The 14,467-nt window shown below is 41.0% G+C and overlaps 1 protein-coding gene and 1 pseudogene across 3 annotated transcripts in view; both read right to left on the reverse strand.

Annotated features, from left to right (window-relative positions):
• The window catches only part of LOC140462943 (disks large-associated protein 4-like), a 572,009-nt gene that overhangs the window by 399,877 nt on the left and 157,665 nt on the right, over nt 1–14,467 (reverse strand). The gene's annotated exons all lie outside the window — the stretch shown is intronic.
• LOC140462771 (histone H2B type 1-O-like) lies at nt 11,915–12,277 on the reverse strand (annotated as a pseudogene).

A 14,467-nucleotide genomic window follows, 5' to 3' on the forward strand; every position in this document is an offset into this window, starting at 1 on the left:
GTGTTTGAAAACATGACTAGATTAGGTTAGGATATCTGGTCAGCATGGATGAGTTGGACCGAAGGGTCTGTTTCTGTGCTGTACATCTCTACGACTGTAAGACTGGATGATTTCTTGTTTTCAGAAACTGATCATGTGACCAAGTTGTCTGGCAACTAAATAACAGTCATGTGAAAGGGTCAGCAAGCTCTAATTACAGGGGATGGATCAGATTATGTACGTGGTTTTGTTTCTCAAGCAGTGCTTACTTTAGTTTTAGAACAAACTGTCTACAAACCTCACCTCTTTCAGGCAGAATTCAATTGAAATTTTGTATGTTGGTTAAGTGGATTTGAAACAGAGCTTTTGAACCAAACAGCACTTGTAGGGTTAAAACAATTCTTGGACACCAAAAACAATTTTATTACTGAAGTGAGAGTCACACGGTTTGTTCCAGTGAACATCACAAACACCTCTCCTGTGGACATCCTGCTGGACGATGGTGAGTAGCAGCTACATTAATCCTACAAAGCTGTTCTAGACAGACACTCAATGTTGATGTCATTTCCACCAATGAAATAATATATTTCATCAAGGTGAAGTATCCCTGGCTCCCAAGCTGATCATTATGTAAAAGAATTTCTCTCTGTTGCAGGGGTGAATGAATATTGTCATGGGCCATTTGGTTGTGGCAATGACCTCCTCCACTTCTTAATTAGATTACATGGCAGTGGTTATCCAGTGTCAGTGTTATGATTGCTCCTCTTAATATTATCAGTCTTATTGTTGGCAGCCCTGTGATTCTAACACAATTAGAATAGTATAAAACTGTTTGAAACTCTGTTGTTGGAGAAGTCTCCTGTTTACCAGTAGAAATTGTCTTCTCATCAGTGTAAAATAAAGGTTGCTGGATGTTTGAATGAAAAACCTTTATTGAATGTTGGTTTAAAAATACTCAATAACAGGCTTAAATATCTTGTTAACCAAAGGATTTTGAGTGTTTAACTTCCGGGATATAAAAGCTGAAAATCAAGTGTGCTCTTAGATACAGTACTTCAGAATTCAAGAACAATAGAATGAAGTGATTTCTAAATTGAGGTGGCTTTACTTCAGATGCTAGGAGAAAGTGAGGACTATAGATGATGGAGATCAGAGTCGAGAGTCTGGTGCTGGAAAAGTACAGCAGGTCAGGCAGCATCCGAGAAGCATGACAAAGGTAGAAGACAGAGGGTGGTGGTGGAGGGATATTTTTCAGACTGGAGGCCTGTGACCAGTGGAGTGCCACAAGAATCGGTGCTGGGTCCTCTACTTTTTGTCATTTACATAAATGATTTGGATGCGAGCATAAGAGGTACAGTTAGTAAGTTTGCAGATGACACCAAAATTGGAGGTTTAGTGGACAGCGAAGAGAGTTACCTCAAATTACAACAGAATCTTGACCAGATGGGCCAATGGGCTGAGAAGTGGCAGATAAGTTTAATTCTGATAAATGCGAGGTGCTGCATTTAGGGAAAGCAAATCTTAGCAGGATTTATACACTTAATGGTAAGGTCCTAGGGAGTGATGCTGAACAAAGAGAACTTGGAGTATAGGTTCATAGCTCCTTGAAAGTGGACTCACAGGTACTTAGGATAGTGAAGAAGGCGTTTGGTATGCTTTCCTTTATTGGTCAGAGTATTGAGTACAGGAGTTGGGAGGTCATGTTGCGGCTGTACAGGACATTGGTTAGGCCACTGTTGGAATATTGCGTTCAATTCTGGTCTCCTTCCTATCGGAAAGATGTTGTGAAACTTGAAAGGGTTCAGAAAAGATTTACAAGGATGTTGCCAGGGTTGGAGGATTTGAGCTAGAGGGAGACGCTGAACAGGTTGGGGCTGTTTTCCCTGGAGCTTCAGAGGCTGAGGGGTGACCTTATAGAGGTTTACAAAATTATGAGGGGCATGGATAGGGTAAATAGGCAAAGTCTTTTCCCTGGGGTCAGGAAGTCCAGAGCTAGAGGGCATAGGTATAAGGTGAGAGGGGAAAGGTATAAAAGAGATGTAAGGGGCAACTTTTTCACTTAGGGGTGATACGTATTTGGAATGAGTTGCCAGACGAAGTGGTGGAGGCTGGTACAATTACAACACTTAAGAGGCACCTGGATGGGTATATGAATAGGAAGGGTTTGGAAGGATATGGGCCAGGTGCTGGCAGGTGGGACTAGATTGGGTTGGGATATCTGGTCGGCATGGACAGATTGGACCGAAGGGTCTGTTTCCATGCTGTACATCTCTATGACTCTATACTTGACATTTTGGGCAAAAGCCCTTCATCAGGAATGAACCTCATTCCTGATGAAGGGCTTTTGCCCGAAATGTCGATTCTCCTGCTCTTCAGATGCTGCCTGACATGCTTTGCTTTTCCGGAACCACATTCCTTACTTCAAATGCTAGCAATTCCTATGTTAGTCCAGGAGCTGTCAGTCCAGAGATAGTTTGAAGGAATAACTTTGCTGGAGCTGAACAGGAGGCACAAGAAATCTTCACTATATAAAACTGTACAAAGGTTTGAAACATATCTCAGTTAATTTTCCAATTTCTGATAAGTATCTGACTTGAGATTTCACGAGGTCTAAGTTAAATGAATGTAGAGATAGCTGAGATGTTCATTCAGAGTATAACCAAACATATTAAACTTTATCCTTGGCATGGCAAAGTGGCTCAGTGGTTAGCATTACTACCTCACAGCACCAGGGACCCGGATTCAATTCCAGCCTTGGGTGACTGTCTGCATGGAGTTTGCATACTCTCCCTGTGTCGGCGTGGGTTTCCTCCGGGTGCTCCGATTTCCTCCTGAAGCTGTGTGGGTCAGGTGAATTAGCCATGCTAAATTGCCCATATCGTGGGTGCATTAGTAGGGAGTAGGTGCATGGGTCTGGGTGGGTTACTCTTCAGAGGGTCAGTGTGGACTTATTGGGCCAAAGGGCCTGTTTCTGTATTGTAGGGAATCTAATCTAATCTTAATGTAACTGACTGGTTATAGTGTCATTATTAATATTGGTGCTCTTTGATTTTTGTGTTTATATTCCTTTGGTTTAAACTGTGCTTCATTCTTTAGTAAATAGAGGGATTTTCAGACTTCTGAAAGAGAAAATAAATAAAAACATTACAAGTCTCTCTCAAGATCATAATTTCAGGACATGTATTAATCAAATAAGGAAACACGATTGGTCAGAATTTCATTTGATGCAGTCAGTGTGTAAGAAAGGATTACGTGGGTGGTATATTTGTTGACAGCAGATTACTTTATAACGACATTATTGGTGTCTTGGAAGAAGCTGGATGACTAGATAACATACCTTACATAAGAAAAACCTACTGTGGCCATCAATTAATTGCTTTACTTTAACTCAGCATGCTGTTAACAGCTCTGATAACTCAGAAGAAATACATGCATATTTTTCACACAGCTAGGTTTGTTAACAAGGACAGTTTGCTAAATGGAACCTTTTGCCTTCCAGGGGATTATCTTCATAGATATTACTTATTCTGAGGTATCTAAAATATTGATTACATTTCATTTTTATCTGAGTTGGCATCAGCAAATTAAATGGAATCACTAAGACAGAGTTGCAGAGACATGTAGTTTATGAAGAGGTAAGAAGAGGTAATTAGATTAATATAAAAGAGTTCATCAGACCAAGTGCAATGCACAGAGATTTATTCAGTCACACAGAGTATGTGAAGGGTTCATCAAGCTAGGCACAGTATGTGCAGAGCTAATCGGACTGACCCAACACAACGTGTCTATCTCAGAGGATAGACACCTGGTAAAGCAGGATGGAAGGTTCATTAAGATATTACAATATGTGGAAGGCTTATTCATGCTGACAAAATTTGTGGAGAAATTTTCAAACCTGACCCAGAACATAGAAATACAGAGCTGTTGCTATTGTTACAATGTATTCAAATAAGATGTATTTAAATGAGATGTATTCAAATAATGCAGAGATGTCAACAGATCAATGATTTAAGGTTTAATTACACTGACTCCCAATATGGTTTTCTTCTCTAACTCATTTTTTGAATCATATAAACCATTAATTCAACTAAATGGCTTTGACGTAAATGGGATATTAGATTACAAACATTACAGAAGTGGCTGTGATAAAGTAACAGAAGCCATTTCGTCAGAGTTCCTTCTCAGCAACACTAAAAACCGTTTCATGGATAGCACAAATTTTATGCTCAGATCTGAGCTCTGAATAAATTAGTCTGCCTATAGAATTATATTTAGTTGCTATGGATATTAATCTGAGACATACCGCAAGAATAACAATGCTATGATGATGCATCATGCCTGAAAAAAAAGCAGGGCACCTTCAATAAAATGGTGATAAATAAATTGTCATACCTTCACTGGAGAGAAACGTTTGTCCGTTAATCTCGCTAACAGCAATTCTTAGCCCAGAATATCACAAGCAATTCATAAAACAAAAGTTAAAAACACTTAATATAGTTAAACAAGCAGTTATTAGATTATGATAGAACTAAAATAAAGATATAACGTGGTATTTATTGTTCTGGAGATATTTGATAGTCTACAAATATAAAACTACATTTTTGGTGCTTGTAAGGCCATTAAGGAGTAATTATGAAGTTAGTGCTATGTTACAATCATAACTACACCTCATTTAATAAGGCATAACCTTTTCAAGGTTTAGTATAAGGATAGAAATAATAGAAAGAGGAAGCTAAGATAATTTCAATTGACTTCTCATTGATGTCTTCTTGGGAGTGCCTCAACAGTGTAGAATCAAGTAGCTGGCTTGGTCAGAATACTTGGCAACTCAATTTCCCAATTGGAGCTACTGGAACCTTTCATCCACTTTCTTCACAGCAAGTATGGAACTCTTTATTCAAATAAATACTTCTGTTCATGGACAGTGAATGGTTTAAATTACTGCAGGCATCCATGTTATTGAGGATACATGTCACTGAGGATGGTTTTGGTTGCTTCCAAATGAAAAGAAGGTCAAGAAGTTCTGCTGTAGACCCAATTAGAACATGGAATATAAAATAATACAGCACAGGAATGGCCCTGTAAGCTCACAGTGTTGTGCCAACCATGACACCAAATTAAATTATATCTCTTCATTCCTTACATACTCATATGCTTATCTAAAAGCGCCTTAAATGCCCCTATTGCATCTGCCCCCACAAACCACCCCGGCAGCATTCCAGATTTATATCACTCTCTGTGTAAAACATTTGCACTTCATGTTATCTCCTTTGAACTTTTCCCCCTCTCACCTTAAATGCATGCTCTCTAGTATTAGACATTCCAACGCTGGGAAAATGCTTTGCACCGTCAACTCTATCTATGTGTCTCATAATTTTATAGACTTTTATCATCTTCCCTCAACCTCTGCCGCTCCATAGAAAACAACTGAAGATTTTCTAGTCTCTCCTTTCTCGCTTATACTCTGTAATCCAGGAAGCATCCTGATAAACCTCTTCCGCACCCTCTCCAAAACCTCCACATCTTTCCTGTAATGTGGCACCTAGAATTGAAAGCCATGTTCTAAGTGTGGCCTAACCAAAGTCTTAGAAATCTGCAACACAATATCCTCTTGTACTAAATTCTCCGACCAATAAAGGTAAGCACGCCATTTGCCTTCCTTACCACCCTAACTGCTTGTGTGGCCACTTTCAGGGAGCTATGGACTTGAACCCCATGATCCCTCTATACATCACTATTGTCCAGGGTAGTGCCATTAACTGTATACTTTTCCTTAACAGTTGATCACCCAAGGTATCCAGATTAAACTCCATCTGCCAGTTCTCCACCCATATCTGTAGCTGATCTTTATCAGCTGTACCATTCAACAACTTATAGCGCTACTGATCTATATATTGTCTGCGATTTTCCTAATCCACCCATCTTCATTTTCATCCAAGTCATTTATGTATATCATAAACAGCAGAAGTCCCAGTACAGATCCCTGTGGAACACCACAAGTCACGGATCTCCACCCTGAAACACACCCTTCCACCACTACCCTCTGCTTTCTATGGGCAAGCCAATTCTGAATCTACGCAGCCAAGGCACTGTGGATCCCTAGCATCTTAATCTTTTGGATGATTTTACCATGAGGAACCTTGTCAAAAGCCTTACTAATATCCATGTTGACCACATCCACTGCTTTACCCTCATTGATCACTTTTGTCACCTGCTCAAAAATTTAAATCAAGCTGGTAAGACATGACATGTCCCCCACACAAAGCCACACTAACTGTCTCTAATTCGGCCATGCTTTTCCAAATGCATGTAAATCCTATCACTAAGAATTCTCTCCAATAGCTTCCCAACCAACAATTTGCGACACACTAGTCTATAGTTTCCTGGATTATCCCCCTTTCTCTTCTTGAACAGAGGAACAACATTAGTTACTTGCCAGTCCTCCTGGACCTCTCCAGTGGCTAATGAGGAAAGATTGGGCCAAGGCCTCAGCTATCTTCTCTCTTGCCTCTCTCAATAATCTGGGGTAGATACCATCAGGACTTATCCACCTAATGCTCTTCAAGAGACACAACACCACTTCTTTCTTGATCTCAAAATGCTCTAGCAGATTAGCATGCTCCACACTAATCTCACTATCCTCCATATCCTTCTCCTGGGTGAACACCAATGCAAGGTACATATTTAGGATCTCACCCACATCCTCTGCCGCCAAGCACAAGTTCCCTCCTTTATCCTTGAGTAATCCTACTTCTCCCTAGTTATTCTCTTGCTTCTAATGTATGTACAGAATGCCTTAGGATTCTCCTTAACTTGACTTGGCAGGGTCATTTCATGGCCCCTTTTTGCTCTCCTATTTCCCTGCTTGAGTTTGATTAGATTAGATTAGGTTAGATTACTTACAGTGTGGAAACAGGCCCTTCGGCCCAACAAGTCCACACCGCCCCGCCGAAGCGTAACCCACCCATACCCCTACATCTACATTTACCCCTTACCTAACACTATGGGCAATTTAGCATGGCCAATTCACCTGACCTGCACATCTTTGTGACTGTGGGAGGAAACCGGAGCACCCGGAGGAAACCCACGCAGACACGGGGAGAACGTGCAAACTCCACACAGTCAGTCGCCTGAGGCGGGGATTGAACCCGGATCTCAGGCGCTGTGAGGCAGCAGTGCTAACCACTGTACCACCGTGCCGCCCACAGTTCTTTCCTGCTTTCTTTATATTCTTTATATAATGGACCCTGATCAACTTTCGCTTCCTAAACCTTACATATGCTTCATTTGATATACAGTATTAACTTTTACCAGCCCTTTGGGGATAGGCTGGTAGGAGGGAAGGCTTTCAATATTGAAGCAGAAAAGCACAAGTGGCATGCCCGATATTATCCCACTTCCATGTCATTGTGCCAGTGCCAGAAAAGCTGGCAAACACTGCCAACCTGCAACCCAGTTGAGACACTCACTTTCCCAGCACTAGAGGTAGGGTCTTTCGTCTGGATTTAACATGGCCCCAAGTGTCATTGCTTTCTCTTGACAACGCTCTCTTGAACCACCTAGCAAATCTATTAGCTTCTCTTGATTGGACCGCCATGATCAGCTGAGCCCCCTCGGACTCAAACTCCTCCACTTCGGTGCTTGCAGATACAGCTCGATTCCACAGGTCTTTCTAACTCTCATCCAGCTGGCCAACCTCTTAATCCTCAGAATATGGCCCAGAAATTTAAATTAACTCCTGGCATTAAATTCAGTTATACCTCCAGGAAATCTATGTCTCTAGGTTGCATACTCACCCTGCTCTCTCCTCGAAATAGAAGTTCCATTCTATGTGTACACCGTGCTGAAGCCTGTAGGTTTTTGTTTCAGAAAAATTGTATCTGTCAAGTGTGATGGGGAAATGAAATACTCCTCCACTGTGCAACCATTCACTAGCAGATTGCACTTATCATGAGCAGCTTCCTCTTCGTTACCTAGGTGAAGCTTTTTAGCCCATTTCTTTGATGAATCCATCTTCCAGACTGGTGTGACCCCTTACTCTCTACAATTTGGTCTCACTAATTAAACAGTAATACCAGCAACTGCTGATGAGAAAGCTTTTTCAGCAGCTGCTCCAACATTAAATCAGACGTCTTTTAAAAAGAAAATTCTTTTTACTCAATTTCATTTTTACCAAATATCCATTAAATAAATGGGCATATTAGCTTTTAGTGCAAAAGCAATGTATTGCAGAGAATGGCAATGTGAAAAAGGAGGGCAGACAATGCTGGAAATACTCAGCAGGTCAAGCAGCATCTTTGGAGAAAAGCAGAATCAACATTTCAGGCTAAGTTGGGAAAAGAAAGAAATGTAATACGTTACTGAACAAGTGAAAAATTGGTCAAAAGTGAACTAACAATACAAATAAAGAAACAAGGTGGAGAAAGAAACTGCTTTAGTCTTTCCAAATTTTTGTCAGGCCTACGCTCTGCCTTCAGAAAGCTGCTGTTCAGCCTCATTTGTGTACATAATTTATATCATTACTTTGCCGATCGTGAAACTTTTTATCATTTAATCTCTCCAGGCCTCCACACCATCACAGAAATTCCCTTTTATTCTTGCTCCCACTTGTCCTCTATCGTTTGTTCAATAAATACTAAATTTCTCTCTTTCCTCGGTTCAGAGGAAGGGTTAACCTAATATGTTTACCCTAGTTCTCTGTCCATCCACAGATGCTGCCTGACCAGTTGTGTATTTCCAGAATTTCTACTTTTACTCTACGAATTAGCCTAACAATTATTTTTTAAACAACATGGTGGAGGCAAATAACTAATGCAAAGAGTTGTGTGATTTTTCTATGGAAATTCCAAGAACTTTTATATTCAAAACTTATATTTCCAATCAGGGATTCATGGATGCCAGATCTAGAATAGCACAGATACTTTAGCAGGGCTGTGGAGTTTACAGAGACAGGGAGGGACAAAGCCAAAGACAGACTTGAAGGCAAGGATGTGAATTTTAAAATGAAGACATTGTTTAAGACATAGCTTGACCCAAAGTAGAGTCAGCAATCACAGGTAAACTTTCTTAATATTAATGCTGCTTGTCGGGCTTTGGGAAGAAATCTCAGATTGAGAACAAGCATCCAAACTGAATCCAACTGGGTGAGGAAGAACTGTCTGTTCAGCTGAACAAAACAATTTTATGCAACACCTTATCATTTGCAAAGCGGCCCTATTGTGTACTGTATTCCCTATAATGCTTTGACCACAGCTTTTAATACCATCTAAAAGGTACTTTGAAACATAAGGAATTAATTTGAAATGCACACAAAATTCACCACTAGATGTTATATACTGCAGTAAGGCTCCAGATAGACAATAGAGAGAGATATTTGAATTAGATCTTGGCATTCAGGGAACAATTTCAATGTATGCAAATGAAAAACAAACTTGGAAGAACTTTAGGCTGAGAGAGGGTAGTTCAGAATTTCAAAAATACATTCAGAACTTAGTGGAGTGGACAAATATGTGGCAGATGAAGTTCAATTTGGAGAAGTGTGAAGAGATACACTTTGGTACAAAGAAAGTGGAGAGACAACAGAAAATAAAAAGTACCATACCACAAGAGTGCGGGAGCAGTTCTAGGTGCCACATCTCTGTAAGGATATGAATGCTTTGGAGAGAGTGCAGAAGAAGCTTACAAGCATGGTTCCTAGGGTGACTAATTTCAGTTAAATGAGGATAATTGGAGAAGTTGAAACTGCTTTCTTGGAGAGGAAAGGATGAAGGGAACATTGATGAAGTTTTTAAAGCCTTGAGGGGTCTGCACAGAGTAGATCAGGAGAATTTGTTCCCACTTGTAAAAGAGGGGTCAGTCTGGAAGTGTTTTGCAAAAAACGCTAATGCAACGCTAGAAAAAATATTTTTTGCACAAATGAATGGTCTGGTTTGGGAGTGTGATGGAGGCAGGTTCCATTCAGATATTCAAGAGTGCACTGGATGATTATTTAAATAGAAAAAGATGTGCAGGACTATGGGGAAAAGGCAGATTAAGCACCAAGTCAAAATGCTCAGAGCCAGTACAGACACAATGGGCTGAATGGCCTACTTCTGCATCATAATAATTCTGAGATTCTATGTCAAGTTAATCATTTTTGGTCACAGGACCTAGAACATAGAATAGTACAATACAGGAACAGACCCTTCGGCCCATCATATCTGTGCCAACCATGATGCCATTCTAAACTCACTCCATCTGCCACACTCGGTCCATTTCCTGTATCCTCTGTTTAAATGCCTCATAAATGTTGCTATCAGATCTGTTTTGGCAACCTTTTCTGGTGATGTGTTTCGGCTACCTACCACCCTCTGTGTACAAAACATGCCTCACACATCTCCTTTTACGTTCCCCCTCTCACTTTAACCTATGCCCTCTGGCATTTGTCATTTTTACTCTGGGAAAAAGACTCTGACTTTCCACCCTATCCATGTCTCTCATAATTTTCATATTTATCTATCAGATCATTCCTCAGCCTCCACCACTCTAGCAAAAACAATCCAAGTTTATTCAATGTCTCCACATAGCTAACACACTAGTAAACTTCTTTTACACCTTCTCCAAAACCTTCACATCCTTTCTGCAGTGTGATGACTAGAACTGCACACAATTATCCAAATATGGCTGAATTAAAGTTTTATACAGCTGCAACATTATTTGTCAACTTTTATATTCAATACCTTGACTAATGAAGTTAAAAATCACACAACACCAGGGTATAGTCCAACAGGTTTATTTGGAAGTATTAGCTTTCGGAGTACTGCTCCTTCATCAGGTAGCTATGGAGCAAGATCACAAGACACAGAATTTATAGCAAAAGATCTCAGTGTCATGCAAATGAAACAATATACTGAACAAACCTAGATTACTGTTAAGTCTTTCATCTTTAGAATGGGTTGCAGGTTTTGGTTCATTAGTATGTAAATCCCGGAACTTCTTTCCAGTCACATCCCGAGATAACTTAAGGTTTTATAAAAAAAAGTTGACATCTCAGCTCAGACAATGCATTAAAGGTGTGAGGTTGGAGTCTGTCAGTATTCCAATCTTGAGCCAGACTGGTCTATTTCCAAAGTAGGAATTTATAAAATGTTACATGGATTGACTGCTTTCATTGACTGCCTGCAGAGTGTGTGCTTTTTGAACAAAATAGAATGTATCTACAATAACAATTCTGCAAACGCAAATTCACCCCATAGACTTAGCCTTGTGTGTGCGTGCGTGCGTGCATGTGAGGGAGACAGCATACACATGTGTGTTTGTGTGTGTGTGGGAGAGACTAGGAGTGTATGCATGCGAGTGTGTGTACACGAATGTGTGCATGTGAGTGCATGTGAGAGAGTGTGTTTGCATGTCTGTGTGCTTGTTAGAGCATGTACGTGAGTGTGATGGAGTATAAGCCTGTGAGAGGGTGTGTGCATGGGTGTGAATATGGGGGTGTGTGCGTCTGAGAAAGAGCACGTGATTGAGAGAGGGTCTGCGTGAGTGTGTAAGTATGCAAGTGGCTGTGTGTGCATGTGTTCTTGTGTGTGTGAGTGTAGTGGGGTCACCTGTATTGTGACGTGAACCCAAGGTCTCAGTTGAGGCCATTCTCAGCGTTCTGAACTTGACTATCAGCTGCTGCTCCTGTCCCACAGTTATGAAGGTGTGGTGCTCTGAAAGCTAGTACTTCCAAATAACCCTGTTGGACTATAACCTGGTGTTGTGTAATTTTTAACTTTGTCCACCCTAGTCCAACATCAGCACCTCCATATCCTGCCTGATGAAGACAAGAATACCATACACCTGGTTTACTCAGCTACTTGAGTTGCCACTTTCAAGGAACTATGGATTTTCACCCCAAAGTCTCTCTATATCAATGGTCTGAACAGTCCTGCAATTTACTGTATTTCCAAATGATTTACTTGGAGCTGGAGTATTTGGTCAATGCCTTCATGCCCTGTGACAGGGACATGCTTGGCCAGCTCACCGGGCAGCAGCAGGTACATGGCAGGCTGAATCTCCTGGGAATTGATGGTGCTGAGCTTGTTATAAGGGACCAAGCAGGAAGCCTTCCCCATGATGCACTCCAAACGTTTGTTGACTAATGAATTCATGATGTTCATGGCTTTGGAGAGGATGCTGGTGTTAGGGTGAACCTGCTTCAACACTTCATAGATGTCGTAACTTTCTGGTCTGGAATGTTCTCTTTTTGCTGCTCTTCACTGATGATTTTCTTCGGTCCCTTCTTGGGGGTTTGCTGTGTTTTTTTCTTATCTGCCATAATGACGATCAATACTTTTCTCTTGCATTTGACCTCCCACCTGACACTTGTCCAGATTAAACTCCATTTGTAATTAGTCAATTTTTAAAGAGTGAATTAGTTAGATTTTCTACCTTAGTTACACCCTTCTGCCAAGTGGAGAGTTTTCATCCTCCACACAATTTATAAAATTTGCAATCTTTAGCCAGATACATTTTCCTGTTTAGAATGGCAACACAATAAAATTATTACAGATTTTGTCAGCATTAGAGTACCTCTGCACTACTAGGAAAGAATTTAGCTGGTGTTACAATCATGATCTTTCCTTAATGTTTGTCTCTGTTTTTTTAACTCTATTTTCAAAAATGCAAAAGTAGTTCTGTGGGGCAAATGGGATCAAAGACGATACAGTAATCATAGCTGAGAGTCACTTCCTGACTCACAAGAACAAATTGCTTATTGTTTCTGTTCCATCTTAGGCTGTTCCTTACCACAAGGAGGATTTGCTTCCACTCTGATTCAATGGCATTGAAGATGGCTGCTAAATGAAAAGTGTGATCTGGAAAATATGTCATATGTGAACAGATAGGCCTACAAAGATTGTGTAATCTCAAGATTTTGTGTGTTTGACTTTGCTGTTGTCATTTCTTCTGACTATTTATCAAGTTTGGAGACTAAAACTCCATAACATCAGAAGTGAGGATTGGACATTGGATTAGCTTTATTGTCATTTGCACTCAATTCAAAAAAGAGTTCAGTGAAAAGTTTACAAGTTGCCACATTACAGCCCTATCTTAGACACAGATTCTTATGAATAAATTCTTCAGAAAAACAAATTAGAAAAGTAAAGAAATAAAACGTCCGGAATAACAGTCTTTCCAACCCAGTCCCACTGACACCTAGCCTCCAATAACTGAAAGAGAGACCTCCACTGCCTCACCTCCACCTGTGCTGGACTCACCAAAGCAGTCGCAACACTCAAGGCACCATCTCTTTGCCACTGGGACCACCTCACCAATGCCGCTGAACCCACACTTGCCCCGTATCCAGTAGTCCCCAGCTTTGCTGCTGCCTCACTAATAACCAGAAGTCCCTGCTCTGGGCCTACCACAACCACGAGTCCCTGGTTATGCTGCCAGGACAAGAGTCCCTGCTCTGCGTCTATTGCTACCAGCAGTCCCCGTCTCCGCTGCCAGATCAGGAGTCCATCCTCTGCACCAATTGCCACCAGCAGTCCAGTCTCTGCTGCCAGGCCATACCGCCGTCATGCCAAGAGTCCTTCTTCATCTGCAGATGTCACCTTGCTGGTGCTGCCAACTTGAAGAGTCTGCTGCTGCTGGCTCACACTCACAATGTTGGAATTCTCTCTACTTGCCTGGATGAGTGCAGTGCCAATAGCACAAAAGTCTTTCCACCATTCAGGAGGAAACAGCATGCTTAAACAGCACCCAAACACCACCTTCGATACTCACTCCTTTCACTAGTGATGCATGGTGGCAGCAGTATTCTGTTGAGGAGATGCATTGAACAACTCATAAAAAGGTATCCCTTGAGAGCACCTTCTAAACCTGAGACAGGGCAATATTCCAGTATGTCTGTAAGTTCCTTTTCAAACATACCTGAGAGTTCTAATGCAGTTCCAAATATTGGAACTCAGCACTTAACAGCACTTGGCACATAGTTATATGAGATCGACCACAACGATTCAAGGCGGCCAGCACCTTTTAAAGGCAATTAGAGAGAGATGACAAATTGCCAGTGACAATCACATCCCATAAAAGAATGAAAACACCAAACTTCCACAAAGTTGGGAACCATTTGTCAAGTAGTGGAGAGCACACTTCCAAGAAACCTATGGTGAGCAGAACGAGATGATGCCTCAATGCCATTTTCCCCACATTATCTCCATATCCATTGGAATCTTTGCTATTTAGAAATTCATCCAACTCTCACTTGAATATATTTGAGGACATGAACCTGCACAGCTCTCTGGTGTGGAGAATTCTAGAGCATAGATCATAAAACATTACAGCATAGTGCAGGCCCTTCTACCTTGATGTTGTGCTGACCTGTGAAACCAATCTGAAGTCCATCTAACCTACACTGTTCCAATATGTTAATCCAATGACCATTTAAATACCCTTAAACTTAGTGAGTCTACTACGGTTGCAGGCAGGGCATTCCATACCCTTACCTCTGACATGTGTCCTG

The sequence above is a fragment of the Chiloscyllium punctatum genome, chromosome 37, assembly GCF_047496795.1.
Source record: "Chiloscyllium punctatum isolate Juve2018m chromosome 37, sChiPun1.3, whole genome shotgun sequence".
Classification (NCBI taxonomy): Eukaryota; Metazoa; Chordata; class Chondrichthyes; order Orectolobiformes; family Hemiscylliidae; genus Chiloscyllium; species Chiloscyllium punctatum.